Source organism: Panicum virgatum, chromosome 5N, assembly GCF_016808335.1.
Source record: "Panicum virgatum strain AP13 chromosome 5N, P.virgatum_v5, whole genome shotgun sequence".
In the NCBI taxonomy this organism is placed as follows: domain Eukaryota; kingdom Viridiplantae; phylum Streptophyta; class Magnoliopsida; order Poales; family Poaceae; genus Panicum; species Panicum virgatum.
In genome coordinates this window covers 10,748,148-10,758,748 of record NC_053149.1, presented here as the reverse complement: position 1 = coordinate 10,758,748, position 10,601 = coordinate 10,748,148, and positions in this window count along the sequence as shown.

The window sequence follows — 10,601 nt, the reverse complement described above, 5'->3', positions numbered from 1 at the left end:
GTCTGCAAGAATTCTACAGAAGTCCAACTAAGAAGTATCAGCAACTCAGTGGGTCTGTTAATGAGGAGGTGAAAGGAAATGATGGATCAGATGACTCAGAAGACAGTGACTATATGCCTGGGGATGCATGTTCCTCAGAAGAAGATGATGAAGCTGCAGAGATTCTCAGTAAGTACAAAGCTTTCAAGAAGAAGTTGAGGAAGGGTGAAAAGATGTCATTAGATGATGTGGTCTTAGACAGTAAAGCTACAAACCAAGTTGAAGAAGATTCTCAGAGTGAAGGTTATGATACTCCCAATGTAGAGTCAGATGTTGATGACTTATTTGAAGAGATAGGCAGTGATGGGGAGATCAGGCAGAAGAAAGATCATTACAGGAGGTTCAAATCAAGTGATGATGTCCCCAAATTTGAGTTGGGGATGAAATTATGTGGGAAAAAAGAATTCAAAGAGGCAATCATCAGGTATTGCTGCATGAAAGAAAAATTGTCAGATTCATCAAGGATGATCCTAAAAGAGTTAGGACTATATGTGATTGGCAACACTGCCCTTGGGTCTGTTTGTGCTCCAGGAACTCCAGAACAACCAGCTGGCAAATAGCAACATTCAGAGATGAACATACTTGTCCCCCTAGGAGAGATAACAAGCATGTGACTGACAGGAGGATTGCTGCCAAGTATGAAAAGTTTATAATGGCCAACCTTGGGTGGAACTTTGCTCAGATGAAGAGTACTGTGCTAGAAGAGATGTTTACTGATGTCTCCATCTCCAAGTTGAAAAGAGCAAAGACCATAGTCATGCAGAAAGCATATGATGCAACCAAGGGCCAATATGAATTGCTTTATGACTACCAGCTTGAGCTGTTGAGGAGTAATCCTGAAAGCACAGTGGTGATAAATAGTTTGCCTGATGTTGAACCACCTATGTTCTGGAGGATGTTCATTTATTTTGATGCTTGCAAGAAAGGTTTCATGGCTGGGTGCAGGAGGGTAGTTGGTCTTGATGGTTGTTTTTTCAAAAGTGCAACTAATGGAGAACTGCTACAAACTGTTGGTAGAGATGCTAACAACCAGATGTATCCCATTGCATGGGCTGTAGTAGATAAAGAGAACAACAATAATTGGGATTGGTTCTGTGACTTGCAATTTAGGGTCATTCAAGTTGGTGATGGCAGAGGTTGGGTCTTTATATCTGACCAGCAAAAGGGAATTCTTAATGCTGTTGAGAAATGGGCACCAGAAGCAGAACATAGAAATTGTGCAAGGCACATTTATGCAAACTGGAAGAAAGAGTTCTTCAAAAAAGAATGGCAGAAGATGTTCTGGGCTTGTGCTAAGGCTCCATGCCCAATATTTTTCAATCTAGTTAGAGCCAGGTTGGCAAAAGAGACTAGGCCAGGAGCTCAAGCCATCTTGAACACTCATCCACAACAGTGGAGCAGGGTTTGGTTCAAACTGGGCAGCAACTGTGATTCAGTTGACAACAACTTATGTGAGTCATTCAAAAAGTGGATAGTGGAGGCCAGATTCTTTCCTATCATCACCATGTTGGAGGCTATAAGGAGGAAGGTCATGGTCAGGATCCAAGAGCAGAAGAGCAAAGCAGAAAAGTTGAACTGGGGAATTTGTCCCAACATCAAGAAGAAATTAAATGCTTACATCAAGATGTCAGGCTACTGCCATGCCATAAGTAATGGAGCAGACAAATTTGAGGTGAAGCATTGGGATCACAGATTCACAGTTGACCTTCAGGCTAAAACATGCAGTTGCAGGTACTGGCAGCTATCTGGAATGTCATGTTGCCATGCCATATCAAGTATCTATTTCATTTCAAATTCTTTGGATGCATACATTGCTGACTGCTACTCGGTGGGGAACTTAAGAAAGACCTACATGCACTGCTTGGAGCTAGTTGAAGGCCAAGATAGCTGGCCTACCTCTGATAGACCAAAACTGAGAGCTCCTGGATACATTAAGATGCCAGGTAGACCCAAGACACAAAGGACTAGAGAACCACATGAGAAACCAAAAGCAACCAAGATGTCTAGAGTTGGAACTGTCATCAGATGTGCAAAGTGCAAATGTACTGGCCACAATAGGAGCTCTTGTGACAAAAGGAGTGCCACTGCCCCATCTGATGGTGCTGCATCTGGTTCTGCTACTAGAGGCATGAGTGGCACTGCACCATCTGCTCCACCTGGTGCTCATTCTGTTCCTAGTCATGCTAATGATGCTTCTAATCAAGTGCCTACATCCAGCAAAAGGAAGCTGTCCCAGACCATTGGAAGTCAAGACTCTGTTGGCACCACTACTGCTAATGCTAAGGTACATAGATCAAATATTTCATTATTATCAACTATTTTCAGTCTGTTATCAACCAAATAAAGCTCTGTTCTTTTGTAATGAAAAAGCCTAGGTTTGGTGCACAGCAGGGCAAAGGCAAGGGTTCAAACTGGGCCATCAGGGTCAGCAACCATCAAAATGAATGCACATGGATCAGCACCATCTAATGTCATTGTTCAAGTCAGCGCAGGATCAGCACCAGGATCAGCAGCTGCACAATGTTCAACTCAGGAACCAGCAAACAATAAACAAGTTCAGAAGAAACCAACCACACCAGGACCAATGCTTCTCCTTCCTCCTTGGGACTCTGCCAAACTGTGAAGTGCTTCCATGCCTACTAAATGTAGGCCAAACAAGTTATTTCCATTTGTGATGTATGCCAAACTGTGTGGCTATTTGTGTCATTAAACTGTCATGTTTGTTCAGTGATGTATGCCAAACTGTGTGGCTGTTGGTCTCATGTATGCCAAACTATGGCTATTGCTGTTGTGCATGCCAAACTGTGTGGCTATTTGTGTCATGTATGCCAAACTGTGATGGCTTATGCCCTATGCAAAATGCCAACCTCTATGGCCTTGAATATTATGTGTGCCAATAATATCGTTCATGCTGTTACCTTTGCAATCTTGACAATTTACTTGCATCACAAACTAGAGGCATACACGTACATCCCAGGATAGCTAAAATTCATTAAGCTAGACAATACTGCCATTACACACCAGAGTTTCAAAGTGCACAGCCATTATAGATGCATCACAAAAGAGGTGGTACCACACAAAATACAACCTACCACACAGATGCACCATCTAGTCCCATTACCATGTCCACTCCTAGATCACATATCTAGATCATTAGCATTCCTAACATAAACTACTGGCAGCACAACAAGCCTAACCTAAGAACTAGGAAGCAGCAGCAGCACCAAATCCAACAACCAAACCAACAATCCACAGCTTGTTCATCTTTGCCTTCTGAGACATCGCCAAGTTGCCAGCATTCAGAGCTTCGTTGGCTTCCTTCAGAGCAACGATTTCCTTCTTCATCTGCTCCATCTTCACCACAGCATCGGCAATTGCAGACTTCAGGTCCACCCTTTCACGCTTCAGTGCCCACACAGCGTCACGCAGGTCCACCAGCAGGGTAGCGACGAATGGATCCACAGGCCCATCGTACCATCCCATGAAACCACATCCTCCAGACTGCAATGTTCACGGCGTGACAATAGTACCAAACGATTTCAAGTACATTGTATTACGGACTACCATAACTAAATCCGGACTGTAATGTACTTACCCGAGCATTGTAGCACCTCAAGTACCTCCGTCCCGGATTGTCATCGCTCCAGGAGATCCAGAGGGCCGCCTTCGTCCCACAGTGGCAGTTCACGGAGGGTTCGTAGTTGAACGGCCCTCTACGGTACGGGATGGGCGACTGGCGGCGCCAGCCATCTCCGTTGCATGGTCCAAGACCTGCACTCGAGCTCATCGAGCTCGACATCCTAGCTAGGGTTCCCGACGACAGGGATTGGGTCCGCGGGACCTAGGGTTTGGGATGAAAGGGGAGGGAAATGGGGGAAGAGGATGCGAGCGGCAGCGGGGGAGCGTTTATGAGTGAGAGGGGACTGACGAGTGGGCCTCATGCCACGCGACGCCACACGAGCCAGCGGATGTGTCGTCGACCTGTGCCACGTCGGACGAAACCGGGCTCAAACCCGCTAAAGGAGGACCCGTGCCCGGTATGGAAAGACCAGGGAGCCAGTTCACCCGGTTTTGCGGTCCAGGGAGAAAAATCGGATTTCGCTTAAAAGTTGAGGGAGGTAAAAAGGACTTTTTCCTTTGTTGAGAGACTTCAGAGAGAGGTAAAAAGGACGAACTGAACACCATCTCTTGAATTTTGTTTTCTCGAGTTATCTTCCGGTCAAAATGGGCCAAGCTGCACGCATTCAAAGAAAGCAGGCCCACTGCTCTCTCACACAGTCACACTCACATGGTCACACCCATCCGAAATTTGAGTTCACGGTCACGGCCTCACGGGTACGCGATCCACATTCAAATTATGTGTAAACCTACTCCCCATCCCAATGGTGAGCATCTCCATCAGTCTCCCAATAATCCTTTCCCAATAACTGGTATTGGAAGATGTTACAATAGCAATTTTAGGATTATTGGGGGAGTTGCTTTTGCAGTCTCCCAATAACCTTCTCACGATCCAACTATTTTATTAGGAGAGTCACAACTTCCCCTTTATTTAGGGAGAGATGAGGTGAATTATTGAAATGTCCCAATAACTATTGGGGAAAAGGAAAGGTTTTGGGAGACTGCTGGAGCACTAGTTTCCTATTTACTCTTCTAATACGGTAGTTGGATTGGGGATTAGGAGACTGGTGGAAATACTCTAAGGCCAGTCTAAGTGAAAGTTTCATAAAAAATTTTGTCGGTACCTCTGGACTAGGGTACCCCCTCTTGATGTGTCAAGACTCGTGTAGTTATCCATAACTACGCCCAAAGGAGCTGAGCAGCCGGACCCCTCGGGTCCGACTCCATCTCACCGGACCAACGGTCCCGGACCCGCATCCCGCTCGGGGACGGGTCCGGAGTCACCACGTGTCCCGGAGAAGGGAGCGCTCAGCCAAAACAGCTGGGAGCCCCGGACCTCCCACGGGGTCCCGGACCCCCATATACTGTCCGGACCCCTCAGCGGGGAAACAGACACCCCGCCTGGGGGGTCCGGAGCCTCCACGTGTCCACAGACGCAGGCACGCGCGCGGCTACAAAGCTTCCTCGGGAAGCTTCGCCCACCTACCGCGTTCAATGCGGGAGACGTTAAGAGCGCTCTGCCACAGCAGAGCCCGAGGTGACTTTAGCCAGGCTGTACTGTTGATCGCGCGTTACCAAGGCGCACAGTGCAGCCGTTGGCACCGCCCACGCCACGCATGTCAGTCTGCTACGCCAGTTAGACACGATAGCTCGGCGACGGAGTATCATAATACCTACGCGGTAGACCCAACAGTCTACGCCGCAACCTACACTGCCTCAACGGGCGCCTCGTTGATAGGACAAGTGAAGACCCCCCTTTTTCGGTCAAAGAGTCTACAGTGCGATGAAGCGTATCCGGGAAGAGATTCTCAACACTGTAGCACCATTTATGTCTTTTTCGTAGTACACTATACATCCTTGTTGGGCCCACATATCGGGGTCCAACACCTGTGTACGCGTCCTTCTTGTGCTATAAAAGGGGAGACGCCCGCTAGAGAAGGCATCAAGTCTCAAAGGGACTTGGAGGCAGAGGATAGACTCATCCACGAACACAAGAGCAATATAACTCTCAGTGGACGTAGGGTATTACGCTCCGGCGGCCCGAACCACTCTAATTCCCGGGTGTTCTTGTGTTCTTGCTTCATGAGTAGATCTGATGAATCGCTTGCACTTCCCCGAGTAACCACCCTCTGGGATTAGGCGGGTGCACTACGCCACCCGGCTATGGCCCTCCTTCTAGAGCCACGACATCTGGCGCCGTCCGTGGGGACAGCGCAAGCGTTGGCCAGATCTTCGCTCACTTCCTGGCTTCTGAAGTTGAGCTCATCCTCTGCAACGATGACGAGAAGATGAAGAGGGGCACGACATCACCTACGCCGCATGCCCTGACACCAAGGCAACAATGACCTCAGTGCGGTGGCGCACGGCAGCGGCGCCTGCTATGCGTCGCCACTACGACACCTCAGAGCCGGCACGGTGGCGCGCAAGAGCGACGCCTGCTGCGCGTCACCCTGCGACACTTTAAGCGTCGGCTCAAGATTTTCTCTCAACCAACCACCCGGGGTCCCCTGCGGCGGCACGACGTCGGCTCGAGGTTTCCTCTCAGGATGGAGCCTGGAGCCGGAAGGATGTCTGTCGCCTTCTCCCTCGCCTGGCTCAAGCCTCCCTTGGAGCTGCTGTAGACAGGCGTCAGCCTCCACCGCAAGGCGCGGGGGCCCTGTGCCAGCACCAAGAGGGAGCCGGCGAACGACCGCCCTTCTATACGCTCCGTGCTCGTCCAAACGAGCACCCGTCCTTCCGCTGCGCCAGGGTATCAAGCTGGCTTCAGCTCACTATGAGCAGCCATCAGGCTGGCTTTCGACGGTAGCTGGCAACGGCAGGGCCACTCCCATTCAAAGCCAAAGAAGTTGTTCTCATGCAATCTAAGCATGAAGCAGTTCTTGTGCAAAGGAGGGGCCTGCAAGCTCCCGAGGTGATGCTGGATGATGCTGTATAAGCACGTCCAGGGCGCCTCCGCCCCCAACAACTGAGGAATCTCCAAGATGGCAGTTCCACTCCGGCCAGGGACGTGCATGCATCACAGGGCGACGGCTGTAGGTTACCACTAGATAGGATTGAGTATGTTTCTCCTATGTAATGATGTGGTGCCTACGTGTGGTCCAGAGCGGTAAAGGTCCGCCCTTGTAAGCCCGATCTCTGGCTTCATCGCACAAACAGGCGACACCAGCAAGTGGTCCAAAGCGGTAGAGGTCAGCCCTCGTAATCCCGACTTCTGATGTGCACCATGAATCAAGTAATGAAGGAGATTGGCTTTCTCAGTCTTATCTTAGCATTAACTTAATGGCACTTGTCCGTTGAGCTTGCATTTTTTCTTCTCCCATGCGGAGTCTTTCTTGTCGCTAACGATCCAAATTGAGTTGTTGGCTTGTGGTCAGGCTGGGACACCCCTTCTAGCTGGAAGGCGGTCCAAACTCCTAGGGACCTGCTCCGGAGAAGTGGTGCTTGCATCCTGGGGTGGAGAAGTTCTGTGTAGCCGCTTAGCCTGGTAATGTACCCTAAGCCTATGCACTTCACTGCCCTGTTACGAGTACCCTAGTATCCAAGGCTGCCGTACCTAGGGGTTCGGGCTCCTTTCTAGTATAAGGCATGGTTTTCTATGCCTTACCACGTGGTCCGGTGACGTATCTCGTTGATCGATGGCGACAACTCAAAGTCCACTCCGGTGGCCCGCTCCGGCGGAGACCGCTCGCCACGGTCGCTCAAAGTCCACTCCGGTGGCCCGCTCCGGCGGAGACCGCTCGCCACGGTCGGTCAAAGTCCACTCCGGTGGCCCGCTCCGGCGGAGACCGCTCGCCACGGTCGATCAAAGTCAGTCTGCTACGCCAGTTAGACACGATAGCTCGGCGACGGAATATCATAACACCTACGCGGTAGACCCAACAGTCTACGCCGCAACCTACACTGCCTCAACGGGCGCCTCGTCGATAGGACAAGTGAAGACCCCCCTTTTTCGGTCAAAGAGTCTACAGTGCGATGAAGCGTATCCGGGAAGAGATTCTCAACCACTGTAGCACCATTTATGTATTTTTCGTAGTACACTATACATCCTTGTTGGACCCACATGTCGGGGTCCAACGCCTGCGTACGCGTCCTTCTTGTGCTATAAAAGGGGAGACGCCCGCTAGAGAAGGCATCAAGTCTCAAAGGGACTTGGAGGCAGAGGATAGACTCATCCACGAACACAAGAGCAATAGAATTCTCAGTGGACGTAGGGTATTACGCTCCGGCGGCCCGAACTACTCTAATTCCCAGGTGTTCTTGTGTTGTTGCTTCATGAGTAGATCTGATGAATCGCTTGCACTTCCCCGAGTAACCACCCTCTGGGATTAGCCAGGTGCACTACGCCACCCGGCTGTGGCCCTCCTTCTAGAGCCACGACAAATTTCATGTATTAAATTCTATATGCCACATAAGCATTTCTGATGACTTGACATGATCATTATGAGGAGAGAGCAGGGGGAGTTTCATGGGATGAGGGGAGAGTTTCATCCCCATGAAACCCACCTGGCACGATTACCTAGTTCTCTGTTTTTGAAAAACGTGCGATGGAACTTGCACTGAGACTGGCCTAAGGGTGTGTTTAGTTGGTGAAAAATTTGGATTTTGGTACTATAGCACATTTCGTTGTTACTTGATAAATAATGTCCAATTATGAACTAATTAGGTTTAAAAATTCAGCTCATGCTAATCAATTAGACTGTGTAATTAGTTATTTTTTTAACTGTATTTAATGTTCCATGCATGTGTCTGAAAATTCGATGTGACAAATACTGTACAAAACTTTTTAGGAACTAAACATGGCATAAACTAGCTTAGAACAAAAACGAAAAACATTGCCGACTACTAAGACCAACACAGGCAATGGTCTCCTACGGGCTACGGCTACCAATCCGTTCCCAGTTCCCAGTGTGTTCTTAAGAAAACGATGCAGGTTGCTGGAGCTCGCCTCCATTCCGCGCTGACTCGCCACCGCCTCCATTCCGCGCTGACTCGCCACCGCCGACTTCCATGCTTGCTTTATTTATGGTCATCGCCGAACTCCATGTTGACGTCGCCAGCAGCCAGCGTCACCGCGCTCGAGCGCGGTTGCAACGTTCACTACTACAGAATCGGCCCATTTGTTCCAGTTCCAAATGCTCATTTGTTCTGGTTTTGGAACCGGATTCGGGCTGTCGGGAGTCTTTTGTCCCGGGTGGTAGAACCGGGACAAAATGTCCCTCACGCTAAAACATTGTTTGCGCCCCGCGAGATTCGAACCCAATACCTATTGCTAAGCGCATAGTTTTCTTGTCAACTCACCTAAGTAGTACATGTGACTCAGTAAAGAATAACTTCCTTTTGAACTATCACGTGGAGGGGTCTTTTATCCGGGTTGGTAACACCAACCGGGACAAAAGGGTCCTTTAGTCCAGGTTGATGCCACCAACTGAGACAAAAGAGTCACCCTTTAGTCCGGGTTGGTGTTACCACCCGGGACAAAAGTGTTAGGCCTTTTGTCCCGGGTGGAGCCTCTTTTTGTCCCGGTTGGTGCCTCCAACCAGGACAAAAAGCCCATGTCCCCCGCTGGCCCGGCTAGCCGTTGGGCCCGGAACAAAAGCCACCTATTGTCCCGAGACCAAAGTCAGCCGGGATAAATGGCCTAGAACAAAGGCATGTTCTATAGTAGTGGTTCTTTGCTTGGCTGCACTTCCTACTTCAATTCAGATCACTATTGTTATGAAAATTTTCTTGTGGGGTTTTATAACATGACTTCAGTTCAGAACACATCACGCTTTCACTTGAATAGGAATTTCCCCAACATCTACAAATATTCATCAGATCACCACCACCGCATAAAAGTCATGTGGATTTTTTATATTACTGGTGTCAATACCTTCTCTAAACATAAAAAGAATATGAGATATAAAACACACATGCCAGGGATATTTCCACGTTAGCATTTACATTAAAGTCTTTGTATAGTGACCCAGAGCCTCAGACTACCCAGCAGTCACCCAGAGCATCCGTAACATTAGCTATCGAGTTTTGAAACGGCAAATTAGTAACACATCATAACATGCTTCATCCTATCTTCTATCGCAATGTTCAGAATGGATGCTGAAAGTATCAAGAGGCCACCTTATATAATAAAATAAAACATGAGAGCTTTACCCAAACCATTTCTTCCACCCCTCATCAGTCCGTGATAAATTCTTCCACCAAACCAATATTCTATTCACTTATGGTACCTCAGCGTTAAGGAAATTCTAATCTTTAATGCCTGCGATTTCTATCTCAATATGATATCAGGCATCGTAATGTGGCTGCTCTCAGCTGCCACAAGTTATCACAATTTGAAACTCACATTTTTCTGCTTTTGATAAAAAAAAAGAGAAACTCCCATTTTCCTAGTGCTTTGCCATGTCTTTTTTTTTGAGTAGTAATTCTTGATGCTTTATTCAGGAACTCCGAGCTCAGCCAGATCGCGAGCCAAAATAACATTTACAAATTCAGGGAGGGGATCCATCCAGACACTCGGATGATCCGGGTCCCGGCATCGGCCAAGTTTAGCCAATTCGTGAGCAGCAAAATTACAAGAACGAGAAACATGTTCCACACTAGCAGAATTAAACAAAGTTGACATAAGAAACTTTGCCTCTCTGAAGAGCACACCACCTAGCGCTTGATCATGTTCAGTCGACTGCAGCGCCTTCACCAACACAAGCGAGCCCGATTCTAGCACGATGTTCTGCACCCCCACCTCTGCTATCGCATTCAGAGCCTCAACACATGCATGGGCTTCAGCACAGAGAGCATCTGCTGCGATTTCGATGCATCCAGCCCCTACCATGGCCGCCTTTCCTTCCGAGTCCCGCATCAGAAAGCCCCAAGCACCTCTCTTATTTGCCACACTGAAAGCCCCATCAATATTAACCTTCCAAACACCTTCCGATGGAGGATCCCAT